The 14,039-nt window shown below is 42.8% G+C and overlaps 1 protein-coding gene across 4 annotated transcripts in view; it reads right to left on the bottom strand.

Moving 5' to 3' along the window:
* Rnf216 (ring finger protein 216) overlaps window positions 1-13,699 on the bottom strand; it is a 139,656-nt gene extending 125,957 nt beyond the window's left edge. The window contains exon 1 of one of the 4 annotated variants that reach the window (XM_059249822.1): window positions 13,570-13,699. The gene's annotated coding sequence lies outside the window, so the exon portion shown is untranslated. Of the gene's footprint in view, window positions 1-13,066; window positions 13,379-13,505 lie in introns of those variants that run through there. The other 3 variants (XM_059249825.1, XM_059249824.1, XM_059249823.1) reach the window with 3 other exon arrangements.
* Window positions 13,700-14,039: the final 340 nt, after the last annotated feature.

Here is a 14,039-nt window from a genome sequence, read left to right as displayed (position 1 = left end):
TATTTTTTAATAAAGAGGGTTGGGAAAGAGCTCACTGGTAGAGCTCTTACTCAGCAGGGATAAGGGCCTAGGTTCAATCTTCAGTCCCAGGAGAAAAATAATTTTTGTGGTACAATACTTTACTTTTTTTTTTTTTAAAAGATGGTTTCTTTGTGTAGCCCTGGCTTTCCTGGAACTCTCTTTGTAGACTAGGCTGGGATTAAAGGTATGCATCATTAAACCAGTGTTTTATAGGATTTTCACAACATGATTTAAATTTACTTAAGTATTTTAATAAGAGCTAATGGTGACACAAAAGAAATGAACTTTAAAATTACTGACTGACAAACTTAAGCACTGGGGAACTCAAGGCCTTGCACATGCTAGGCAGGCAATCACTTGACCACTCTACACCTTCCACAAGCCTAATATTGCATTGCAATAAAGATCTATAAGTGTGAGCCTGGGGGTGGTGGTGCACGCCTTTAATCCCAGCACTCAGGAGGCAGAGTTCCAGGACAGAGAAATCCTGTCTGGAAAAAACAAACTAACAAACAAAAAAAGATCTACACACACATTACATATACATAAATATACACCTCTTTTTTGGCTTCTAAAAAATTTTTTGAGGCAGAGTCTCACTGTGTAGCCCTGGCTGGCCTTGAGAGATCATCCTGTCTCTGCCTCCAGAGTGCTGGGATTAAAGGCATTCACCACCATATAGTATTTTTTTTTGTTGGTTTTTTTTTTTTTTTTTTGCTTGTTTGTTTGTTTTTCAGACAGGGCCTCACTCTGTAGCCCAGATAGGCCTTGAACTCATAACAATCCTTCAATCTCATTTCCAAAACACTGGGATTACAGGTCTGTCCAGATGGAGAAACTAATTTATAATGAAAGAAAATCAAGAGCTGCTTTGTAGAAGGAAAGGTGACCTCAAAGAGTATGAAGCAACTTTTTGGGGGCGACAGAAGTGTTCTAGAGCTCGAGGAGGTGTCTATTACATGCATCTATTGAGATGGATCAAACTGGAAATGGGTCAAACTATACCCTCAGTTATCTGTTCATGTCATTTGAATACAGATTATACTAAAAAATGTTAAGGAGAGGTTTTCATAGAAGACAAACATTCTATCACAAAAGTGCCAGAGAATTCAGAAACAGAAAAGAAGAAATTATGCAAAGCAGCAGTTTTTTAACATGTGGGTCAAAAACCCTTTGGGAGTCAAACAACTCTCTTACAGGGGTCACCTAAGACTAGCAGGAAACACAGATATTTACATTATGATTCATAACAGTAGCAAAATTACAAGTGAAGTAGTAACAAATAATTTTATGATTTCGGGTCACCACAACATGAGGAACTATATTAAAGGGTCACAACATTAGGAAATTTGAGAGTCACTGACGTAAAGGGATATTTTAAAAGGTAAGTTTTTTTTTTCCTGAACTGTCACAAATTGATACGTTTACTTATTTGTTAATCAGTTTTGCAGAGGCAGATGTCACTTTACCTCACATAACCAAAGGACACAAGCAGGCAGCAGCTCATCCTGCTGGCTGAGTATACTTAGGGAGTATTCCATCCAGCATATTATATATTTTACAATCTCAAGGACCAGGACTTCATTCTCTGGGCAAGGAGTGAAAGGGTCAGGAGGAATAGCAATTTGGCAGATTGCAGGACATGCCTCGGTACAAATACGGCTGGTGAAGCTCTGAGCTGGGACAGGACAAACTCACAGACGAGTTATTAAGAGAAGATGCAGAGTATGGAAGAGCAAAGCTAGAAGTGGGAGCGGGAACAGCGCCGTAGCTTCCTCTCAAGGTTCTATGTACAATGCCCGTGTTAGTACTTCATTTTCTTTTCATTCAGTCCTTCCCTAGGAGGAAACTGAGTAGCAGGCAGCACCTAAGAGAAGCTGTGTATGCTCTGGGATTCAGATCCATAGCTGCCTGATTCTGCCGATTTCCTCTGTATAAGAAGTCATCTGAGGTGACATTGGCTTTGTGGCTCAGAATGGTATAAGGATGTCCAGTATAAATGAACTGCCTTCACAGTAAAAGAACAGAAAGAGTGTGATTGGGAGGGAAGGAAAAAGGGAGAGACAGACAAAACACTGTATTCCCCTCAAATCCTACCATTTCTGGATGGAAGAACCAATATAAAAGATGCTAGTAACATGGCCACCTGAGCTAATATCATCTTCTCCTATGACATTTTGCTTGTAGCTAACAAGGCCCGAAGGACATTCTAGAATTGCTGCTTAGTTCCCAAAGACAGGCTTCTGAACTTCAAATGTCTGTAGGACTGCCTGGTTGAGGGCTGCAGATTCTCGGAGTTTTGTTTTTTATTTCTTTTAATATTTATTCATGATTCAGTCAGCATCTTCAATGGCTCTTTTTAATAATCTGCTGAATTCTCTCAGGCTTTTCTTTATTCGAGTGAACCGGGGAACTGTCTTTGTGCTTGTTGGGGGTTGCCAGGAACAATGTAACAAGTATCAGTAGAGCTGTAATGTTTCTGGACCAGTTCCATCCTTGACAGCAGGGCCATTTGCATTTAGTTCCCAGTCCTATCCCTACTAAGGATGCCAACCTGTTTGTTATTCTGAGACATGGTCTCACTGTGCAGCCCTGGGTGATGGCTTGGATTTCACTATGTAGACCAGGCAGCCTCAAACTCACAGAGAACTGACTGACTCTGCCTCCCAAGAACTAGGACTAAAGTCATGTGCCACCATATACCTGGGTAAGATTATTTTATTCATTTTCTTTATTTTTCGTTTTCGAGACAGGTTTTCTGTGTAGCCCTGGCTGTCATGGAACTTACTTTATAGACCAGGCTTGCCTTGAACTCAGATACTTCTTTTTTTTTTTTTTTTTGGTTTTTCGAGACAGGGTTTCTCTGTGTAGCTTTGCGCCTTTCCTGGGACTCATTTGGTAGCCCAGGCTGGCCTCGAACTCACAGAGATCCGCCTGGCTCTGCCTCCCGAGTGCTGGGATTAAAGGCGTGCGCCACCACCGCCCGGCCAGATACTTCTTAATGACTGAAAGTACAACTATTTAGCATGAGTAAAAATAAAAGCATACCTAAATGTGTCCTAATGACCAGTATTAAAACCATTAAAAACTGTAGAGATAAAACAATTGGCTCTTTAGAAGGAATAATTTTGCAGATAATGAAAAACTTTCAAAGGGTTATAAAAATTTCATATGAAACTAGAATTAATCAGTTAAAACAGTTCTGAGTAAGGACAAAATTAAATTATTTTTAGACATGCAGAGTTTACCATCCAAAGATACTCAAAGAGCTACTTAAACCCACCCCCCACATCCTCCCCAAAAAACCTTCATTAAGACAGGAATCTAGAATAACTGTCTCCAGGACTGACTCCAATCCTTCACTAGGAGAGGAGCTGCAGGCAGGGCCTTTGGGAGGTAATGTAACAGAAGGCCAAGGGGTAAAGTCCAATTATGGTTTCGAACCCTCTGAAGCAGCGGAACCAGAGAGCTTAGGTTTTCACTCCACTGACACTGGAGAGATGGAAGCTGTCTGTATCCCAAAGGAAAGCCTTCATGAGAGCCAACCAGACTGGCAATCCTTTTCCCAAGACTTCTAGCCTCCAGAACTGTAATAAAGTCAATTTTTTATCCCAAATGCCAGACAGTGTAACACATGAAGAGTTAAAGAATGAATCTATAGCACAGTAAATGAATGATGAAATCAAGTCTAAACTTTAGATGAACACTCCAATTTAAAACTGTGGGGGGGCCCAAAACAGCTTGACCACACAGCTGCCATGACAAGCTTACTGGCAGGCAACACCTGGATACAGGAAAAGCCATAAGTTGACACCACCTAGGGATGGGACAGCATCTAAGGGGAAGAACCTGACATCCCAAACATTCCAACCATTAGGGAAGATTAAATAAGATGTCCCTGAGCCTAGCATACACCTATTTCCCTTTTACAGATATTACAAACCTATTTCCCTAGACAAATGTCAACCAATCAAGGTCCTTCAGGAAATCCCCTCACCCCAACGTCTGCTATGACAAAAACCCGACCCCACTTGGGCTTGGGGCTCTTTGCTTTCAACCACTGTTAGACAGACAGAGACCAAGCTCAGAGCTTGAAATAAAGGTTTTTTTGCTTTTACATACGGGATTCGGTCTCTGTGGTGGTGTTTTGGGGATCCCCGAGTTTTGGGCACAACAAAACCTTTTTCTAAAGTTGAAATTAAAATCTTATACAATTATAAGGGTGATGTACTAAGGAGTGGTATTTACCAGATGGCTGAATTATGATCCTTTATTTTGTTTGAGAAGGCAACAACATAACGACAAAATAAAGTGAGGGTGTTACGTATATGAGGCATTTTCTTTTCTTTTTAAAAGATTTATTTATTTATTAATTATGTATACAGTGTTCTGTCTGCACATATCCTTGCAAGCCAGAAGAGGGCACTAGATCTCATTACAGATGGTTGTGAGCCACCATGTGGTTGCTGGGAATTGAACTCAGGACCTTTGGAAGAACAAGCAGTGCTCTTAACCGCTGAACCATCTCTCCAGCCCGTGAGGCATTTTCTAACCATGCTCCCTGTATTAACGTCTATAATGCTCACAATCAACCAAGACCAGAACTATTACTAATCTTATAGTCTTTCATTCTGGCCATAACTCAGCATGTATAGACCAACTTTTAAACTTTTTATATAAAGCCACTGTTAAGACTAAATACAGAAAGTAATTTTTTGAAGGCAATGGAGAAAAACCACAAAACAGGGCTTCCTCTAATTTTTGAAATTTTCTCACCAAAAGTAATTTTGGACAATTATGAACTCCAGGTTGTAGGCAGGAGATATACAAAATGAGTCTGGAGCATCCTGCCACTCAGACGTTAAAGACTATGTGTCAAGACTGGGTGCTGTCAGAACTAGAAAACAAGTTTCCACTGACCTAAAACAGAAAATCTTGACCTTCAATAAAGGTGAGTATTGATTTGGCATAAAACACTTCAATGTGTATAAATGACAGTTCATAATTTTGTGTGATGTGTGCTCACATGTGGGCGGAGATCAGATGTGAACTGGGTGTCATTCCTCAAGGACTTTCCATCTTTGGGTTTTGTGACAGGTTCTCTCACTGAAAAACTGGGGCTCACCAATACAGCTGGGTTAGCTAGTCAACAAGTCCCCGTAAGCCACCTGTCTCCAATCCCCCACCACTGGCATTAAAAGTGATTGCCACGACAGAGGTGTTGGGGATCAAACTTACTTAGTACTCATGCTTTTACAGCCAGCACTCTAACCAACTGAGCTATCTCCTTAGCTTCTATAATTTAAAGGTCATGTTAAAATGATGACAAGCAGTAAATATATTATCTAGCAAATAAAAGCTGAATGTGGTGATCCCAGCATCTGGGAGGCCAAGGCAGTAGATTCAAGGGTCTCCTTAACTACAGAGTGAGTTTGAGCCCACCCTGGGCTCATTAGATCCTGTCTTTAAGTTGGGTGGTGGTGGCACACAACAATAATCCCAGCACAGAGGCAGGTGGACCTCTGAGTTTGAGACCAGCCTGGTCTACAGAGCTGGTTCCAGGGCAACCAGGGCTACACTCAGAAAAAACAAACAAACAAACAAACGAAAAACAAAACCAACCAACCAACAACAACGAAACATCAGAACACCATGGTCTTTAACCCCAGCACTTGTAAGGCAGAGGCAGGAGGATCTCTGTGAGTTTGAGGCCAGCCTGGTCTTCATACTGAATTCCAGGATGGCCAGAACTGCACAGTGAGACCTTGTCTAGGAAAACAAACAAACCCACAAAGAAATAAACATACAAAATTAATCAAAAAATTGGTAAATAAGGGCAAATAATTTGACATTCCCTTACTTATTCTGTATAAACTATACCATTTGGTGACCAAATAAGAAGTGGCTTCTTTATAAAAGTATTCTAACTAAAACAAATAAAATCTCAATAAAGAGATAATCATCATTTTTAGCCTTCAATGGACTGCTAACTCTAGACATTAATACCACTAGTTACTAGAGAAACCACTCTAGGGACAAGATTCAGTCCTTTCTAAGGAAACAATGTTAACCTCGCCAAACCAACAGAATCCAAGTCTTGTCAAGCTGCATTCTTGAACTTTTCATTATACAGTACTTAACAAGAACAAGACATGTAGGGAAATAAAGTCTAAACAGCTTTATATGGGGAAATGGTAATTTAAGGCTAACAAATATTTATCAAGACTCTGGGAAATCATAGGTCTAGGGGTTCAAGTTCAACAACAAATAAATTAGTTCAAGGCCTGCCTAGTCTACAGAGTGAGTTCCAGGACAGCTAGGGCTGTTACAAAGAGAAACCCTCTCAAAAAAAAAACCAAAAAAAAAATAAAATAAAATAAAAATAACCAAAAAAAAAAAACAAAAAAGAAAAAAAGAAGAGAGAAAGAGAATATGGAAGGGGAAACTCAATAAAATTTTAAGATATATGCATTTTTAAATGGGGAAGATAAAGCAATACCTAAGGATATAGTCTTAAGTGATTAAAACCCAAATACTCTCGAAAATGATTAAAAGACACTAATGGTTTTAGGAGGAGAGGGCCAGTTATAATTCAGATAGGATACTAGGTAGGCAGGACCTTGGATGGATAGACAGTTCTTGAGGGAGAGTCTATTTCCCAACCCAGGTGGTCTACAGAGCCAGCCAGGGCTACACAGAGAAACCCTGTCTTGAAAAACCAAAAGTATTGAAGAACTCAGCAAATATTTAGTGTGGGTTTGCTGCATGGCATAAAGATTTTATGATGCATGAGGAAGATATACAAAGAAAATCCCACATGGATACTGCTTTAAAGAACTTAGAGCAATGTGGGCTGGAGAGATGGCTCAGTGCTTAAGGGTACTGACTGCTCTTCCAGAGGACAGGAGAAGTTCAATTCCCAGCTCTCATGTGGTGGCTAAGAACCACCTATAACTGTAGTTCCCTGGGATCCAATGTCCTCTTCCTGGCTTCTGTAGGCACTGAATGCAAACAGTACATACACATACATGCTGGTAAAGCACCCCCAACCCTCCACACAGCAAGTTTTTTAAAAGAAACTTGAAGCAGTGAGAGAGAGCATGCTTACAAATTAAGTACATATGTGATATTCATGCAATAAATAAATCATTTGAGACTGGGGAGACAGGCAGTTAGTACAGTTTGCCATGTAAGCACTGAGAACCCAGTTGTGATCCCCAAGTATCAAGTTGCCAAATATGGTGGCCCAAACTTGAAATTCCAGTGCTAGGGTGGTAGATCTGTGTAGCTCACTGGCTGGACAGTGTAGGCTATTTGACATGTTCCTGTCCAGAGAGAATAATGTGAACAGCTCCTGAGGAAGTTGATTTCTGGTCTCTATATGCACACATACACACAGAAATTATCCTAATCAGGGGAGGACAAGTAGACAGGGACAGTTTAGCAAAGTCAGCCACTTTAAACAACACCAAGTGCTGTGTCAGAATCAAGCTTAGCCTTTAAGAGCATATTCACTTTGGTCAACAGTTCTGGGAGCCTAATTCTCCAGATAAGAAGTCTGCATGGTCAGCTGGAGTCACATGGTACTACAGAGACAGTAAACCCAAGCCTTCTAGCAGTCTCTATCTTGACAAGGCTTTTGAGTGAAAAAACAATCTTAGAAGTAAGTAGCTCTTCCCACCATAGTCATCTTGGCTGTCAACATGCACCAGGTGAGTCCTCTTCTATCTCCACATTCATATAACTGTAAAATAAGCTGGGTATGGTGGTGCTTCTCTAGAATTCTAGCACTCCAGATGTAGAGGAAAGAGGATCACACTAACTTCAGCCTGGTCTACATATCAAGACCCAGACTCAAAATACACACACACACACACACACACACACACACACACACACACACACACACTCCTGTCAACAGATTAAATGGTTACATTAAGCCAGTATGATTTGAAGTAGTTTGTGGTGTTGATGGAAGGCTGAACTGGAGTTCAACTTATGTTTTCCAGCCAGTGGGAAACAGAACAGTGAGAGCTTCATGAGGAAAATCAGCTTTGTTGCAATGGGCAAAGCAGGGGCATTTTGTGCCAGGAAATCCAGCAAACAAGAGCCCATCAAGCCTAAATTAGTGACAATGGCATATAAGGGGAGGGGACACAAGATACTGAGTACAGAATTAGATTTGGTGGGATTTTGAATATAACTGGCTATGAGGGTAAGAGAAAGAAAGGAGTCCAAGTTGACCTAGATGGTGAGTGAGATCAGGTGGCTGAAGAATGGCGAAGCTATTAACAAACAAGATGAGTTCAGAATAAGAAAATTTAGTGTGTTAATTTTAATATACAGAAAATGAAATAAGGTATAACATCCATGTTTACAAATATTAAGTGTGCAGATAATAAGGAATCTATAAGTCCTATTATCAGTAGTTTTCTTTTTTCTATTCTAGGACTCACACCAAAAATTAAATTCACAATCCTCTGGTCAGTTAGAAACATTTTTTAAGTTTTTTTAATTTTAAGCACACAAATGTATGTATGTGCACTATGTGTGTGCTCAGTGCCTAACAGAGGCCAAAAGGAGGCACTGAAACTTGAGTTACAGGTGTTTATGAGCCCCCACATGGGTGCTGGGAACCAAATTCAGATCCTCTGCAAGAGCAGCTCTTTAATAGCTGAGAAATTCTTTCCAGCCCATGAAAGTTAGTTAAAGATTTTAACCCTAAGGGCTGGGGGTGTGGCTCACAGTGCTGCCAAACATCCAGGAAGCAGAGTTCATGAGTACCACATAAACCTGGAATGGTGGTGTAGACCTTAGATTCCAGCACTCAGAAAAGGTAGAATGGACAGTTCAAAATCATCCTGAGTTACATAGTGAGTTTGAGGCCAGCCTACATTACAAAAAAATGTTTTAGAAAAAATTAACATAAAATGTTAAGATTTTTCTCAACTGTTAGAAAACTGATTCTGAAATGAGGGCAGGTATAAGTAAACACACCGTCACTCACATTTTCAATTTGCTTTTGGTGATGGGGCACAGTGATAGGAACTGAACCCAGGGCCTGGCAGGTGCTAAGTACCATACTCCTGAGCTACAGCCCTAGTCTTCAAAGATCTTACAAACCAACTGTCTAGGAGCTTATAACACGTTGCTTCTGGCTTTTTTCTGAAGTATTGACTTCTAGGCTCTACACTGAGGGTTTGTTTTTGTTTTCTTTTCTAGACTGGGTCTCACTAAGCTCTGGCTGACCTGGAAATCGCTATGTAGACTGCACTGGCTTCTGTTGGGATTAAAGGCATGTACTATCACACCCGGCTGTTTTTCTTTTCTTTTCTTTTTTTTTTTTTTTCCCGGCTGTTTTTCAAATTACAGTGTCACCATGACAGAACCCAACTTTTTTGTTTTTGTTTTTTGAGACAAGGTTTCTCTGTGTAGCTTTGCGCCTTTCCTGGAACTCACTCTGTAGACCAGGCTGGCCTCAAACTCACAGAGATCTGCCTGCCTCTGCCTCCCGAGTGCTGGGATTAAAGGCGTGCGCCACCACTGCCCGGCTCAGAACCCAACTTCTTACCACAGTATACAAAACATGTTTCATCAAGCATCTGCTTACCCAATTAGTGTCACCTGATCAGGTTTTTTCCCCATTCTCTAGCAACAATGACTTGGTTCCTTGATCTTACCAAACTTTCTTTCTCAGGCTCTTTGTGATATTGCCTCTTTGGCCAAATTACCTCTGTTTATCCCTCAATTCTCTACTTCCTCAGAGAAAAACCTTTCCTGACTATGCTTTAAGTGTCCCTGCCCCATGTTCATTCAAAAAACATCCCTCAATTTCTTAACTACTACAGAGTAACTTCAACGATTTAGGAAACTATACTTAATGTTAACCTCTTCTGCTGGAACTTAAGTTCCAAATGCACAAGACCATCTTATTCAATACATCCAAAGCCTGGGGACAAGGACAATTGCCAGGCACCAAGAAGCTGGTCTAAAAGCACATTTTTGAATAGCATTAACAAGGTACAGCAGGATAACTAGAGGCAAGAACTGTACAATCAAATGAGTTCCAGATTCAGCTCTGAACCTTATTCCCTTTGTATCACTATTTTTCAGTAACTCCCTTCACACACACACACACAGAGTCCTGGAGAAACTACCTCATTGACAGGATTAAGAAGAGTGATATGAAAAATGTTTAGTTATATATGTAGCACTTAGCATCAAGTTTTGTACAGATAAGACTGGTGAGTTAGCACAACAGGTTAAGGTTACTTGCTAAATCTGACAGCCTGAGTTGAATGCCTGGAACCTATATGGTGGAAGAGAACTGATTTCCAAAAGTTGTCCTCTGACCATTGTAATACAAATTTTAAAAAGTCTTATTAATAAAAAGCAAAAAACAAAACCCAGAGCCAGATATTGGGTGAAAGCTGAAAGATCAGAGAAACAGAACAAGCCACAGCTAACCTCACCTTGCCAACTCCTCAGCTGATTCTGTTGCTAGGAATCCTAAGACTGAAAGCCTCTGAGTCCTCACCCTTGAGGCTCTCAGTTGAACTGCTGCTTAGTTCCTGTCTCCTCACACTCTCCACCCAGCCATGTTACTTTTGGGATTAAGGGCTTGTGTGCTTTCTAAGCAAAAGCATGAGATCTCAAGTGCTGGGAATAAAGGCATGTGCCACCACTGCCTGACTCTGTTCCCAGTGTGGCCTTGAACTCACAGAGATCTAGAGGGATCTCTGCCTCCCAAGTGATAGGATTAAGGGTGTGTGCCACCACTGTCTGGCCTCTTATGTATAATCTAGTGGCTGGCTCTATCTTCTGATCCCCAGATAAGTTTACTAGGGTACACAATATATCACCACAGATCATTAAGCGTAAGTGCCCATATACATACTAAAGGCACATGCCTTTAATCCTAGCACTCAGGAGGCAGAGGCAGGCCAGCCTGGTCTACAGAGTGAGTTCCAGGACAACCAGGGATACACAGAGAAACCCTGTCTCAACAAATCCAAAAAAAAAAAGTTTTGTACAGGTCGAAGTGATGAAAATATGAGAATTCATTATGTCTGGAAAGGTCTAGTGCTGTGGGATGGTCTGTATGTCAAGTGTGTTGCTGATTGGTCAATAAATAAATCACTGATTGGCCAGTGGCCAGGCAGGAAGTATAGGCGGGACAAGGAGGAGAATAAAGCTGGGAAGTAGAAGGCTGAGTCAGAGACACTGCCAGCTGCCACAATGAGAAACAGCATGTGAAGATGCCAGTAAGCCACGAGCCACGTGGCAAGGAATAGATTTATAGAAATGGATTAATTTAAGATGTAAGAACAGTTAGCAAGAAGCCTGCCACGGCCATACAGTTTGTAACCAATAAGTCTCTGCGTTTATTTGGTCGGGTCTGAGTGGCTGTGGGACTGGCAGGTGAGAGAGATTTGCCCTGACTGTGGGCCAGGCAGGAAAACTCTAGCTACACTAGAATACAGTAAACATAGGAAGCAGTAGTTCACACTGTAGTTAGTAAAGACTCTCTCACCAGATTTCATAAACTTCCAATCTCCCTGAGCTACAACTTTATTAGATTTCTCTTCAAGATCTTATTAGCTGCTCTTGCCCTTTTTAGATGAAAAATCTCAAGTCCCTAATCCAACAGGTTCAAGGGGGTGTCCAAAATCCAGGCTCAAGATCCTCCGCCATTTCATGAAGTTCATCACCCTTTTCTACACCCTAGGCTGTTAATTTGGATTCAAACAGAATGCAAAGCTTGGTTATTTCTTAATTTGGATAAACTATCTAAACTGAGATGAGGTCATAAAAATACTGTTCCCTTGGGGTTGGAGATTTAGCTCAGTGGTAGAACGCTTGCCTAGCAAGCGAAAGGCCCTGGGTTCGGCCCTCAGCTCTGGGGGAAAAAAAAAATACTGTTCCCTGCCAGGCATGGTGGTGCACGCCTTTAATCCCAGCACTTGGAAGGCAGAGACAGGCAGATCTCTGTGAGTTCTAGGCTAGCCTGGTCTACAAAGCAAGTTCCTGGACAGCTAGGGCTACACAGAAACCCTGTCTAAAACAAAACAAATGTTCCTCCCTTCCTCCTAGCAAGGACAGTCATAAGCCCCTTCTCGGAATATGTTAAAATATCAAGAAGATGCAGCTTTCAAAAGGTCACCATCCGCGATGGGGGTGAAACTTTACCCTGATGCAGATGTTTGGGGGTTCCCAGGCTCCTATGCATAATTCTTCACCCTTGCTCAGTAAGCAAGCCCAATAAAATCATTAGTCTCACCCAAGCAAACCAACCAAAACAAACAAAAAAAAAACCCATCAAGGGGTATATGTGTGGCACTCATGCTCAGGGGCAACCAGATATCTGAGTTCCAGTCCAACAAGGGCTACAGAAAGACCCTATCTCATAAATAAATAAATAAATAAATAAATAAATAAATAAATAAATAAATAAATAAATAAATAAATAAATAAAACTGTTCCCTGCCAGGCATGGTGGTGCACGCCTTTAATCCCGGCACTTGGGAGGCAGAGCCAGGATCTCTGTGAGCTCGAGGCCAGCCTGGTCTACAGAGTGAGATCAGGCACCAAAACTACACAGAGAAACCCTGTCTCGAAAAACCAAAGAGAGGAAAAGAAAAAGATAGTAGTAGTAGTAGTAATAGTAATAATAATAATAATAATGGACTTGGTGGCCTAATAATAATAATAATAATAATAATAATAATAATAATAATGGACTTGGTGGCCTACACCTTTAATCCCATCACTCCCAAGGCAGAGGTATGAATAATTTCTATGAGTTCCCGGCTAGCCTCGGTTATGCAGTGAGACTCTTCAAAGAAAATAAAAAAAAGAAAGAAACCAAACCCCAGCGGGGAAACGGCTACCAAGACACTTAACACAATGGAGGAGAGGGCCCCAGGTCACGGCACCCTTTGGACAGGCAGGGAGTTTGAAATCACAAGGGGCCGCCTCGTCCACTCGAGCGTGGATCTGGCCGCTCGCCCAGCGTGCCACGCGCTACGGGAGCGCTCGCTCTCACCGTGCAGCACCAGGGCCGTGTGTCCTCTCGCTCCGGAGCGCTGGCTGGGCTGACAGGCATCAACTCGGAATCGAAGGGGCCCAAACTAGCTCCGGCTGGAGTTCAAAGTCCTCCGCCTCTTCCGCTTTACCAGGCCGCGGTGGAGAGTGCGGCCACCAAAGCCAGAGCCACCAGCGAACGGTCTCTCAGCGGCTCGTCGCCCTCCGCGCAGCAGGCCGGCCTGAGAAACTTCCTCAAGTGGCGGGAGAAGAGCCGTCTGGCCAGCGGTCGCCTCGTCGCTCCCCTCCCGACACACCCTGCGCCGTCCCCCAGGCCCCCGGGGCGTGCGAGCGCGTCCCTTCAACCCCCGCCCCCACCCCAGCGGCGCCCTGGCGGGAGGCCACTCTCCTCACTCGACCCGAGGCCCCGGGAGCCCGCGCGCCCGCGCGCGCGCACGTACTCGCCACGCAACTATCCCAGCTCCGCGAGCGCGCCTCGGCGCCCGGAGTTCGGTCTCCAGTCACCTGAAGAAGCCGCTTGAAAAGGTTCGTCCCCGAAACAGCCGCCGCCGAGGCCGCTACTGCGTTCCTTCCGGCCTCGCCACGGCGTCCACCTCGCGCCTGCGCGCAGCGCCCCCTCCCGACTAATGACAGGAAGAACCATAGAGGCAGGCGAAGAGCCGGAGAGGAGGGGCCTAGAGAGCGGGACCATAGAGATGGTTGCCTAGCGGGCCTCCATCTGGGCACCACAGTTGCAGAGCCTTGACTCCCCCTTGCGGCGGGAGAACAAAAGAACAGCAGAACCCCAGGGTCATTGTCTCCTCTTAAGGCTTGGGGGACCAGCTGACCATGGAATCAACTGATTAATCACTTACCTGTCCCCTCATGAGGTGTTTCTGTGTACAAGGTGAGACATGTAAAATGACCCAACTTTCCCCCGAGGGTATTTGGTGAAGAATAAAGCATTTTTTTTTTTTTTTTTTTTTTTTTTTTTT

This window comes from Peromyscus eremicus, chromosome 23 (assembly GCF_949786415.1).
Source record: "Peromyscus eremicus chromosome 23, PerEre_H2_v1, whole genome shotgun sequence".
NCBI classification, from domain to species: Eukaryota; Metazoa; Chordata; class Mammalia; order Rodentia; family Cricetidae; genus Peromyscus; species Peromyscus eremicus.
The sequence above is the reverse complement of the archived record's forward strand: the minus strand, read 5'-3'. Positions and strand labels throughout refer to the sequence as shown.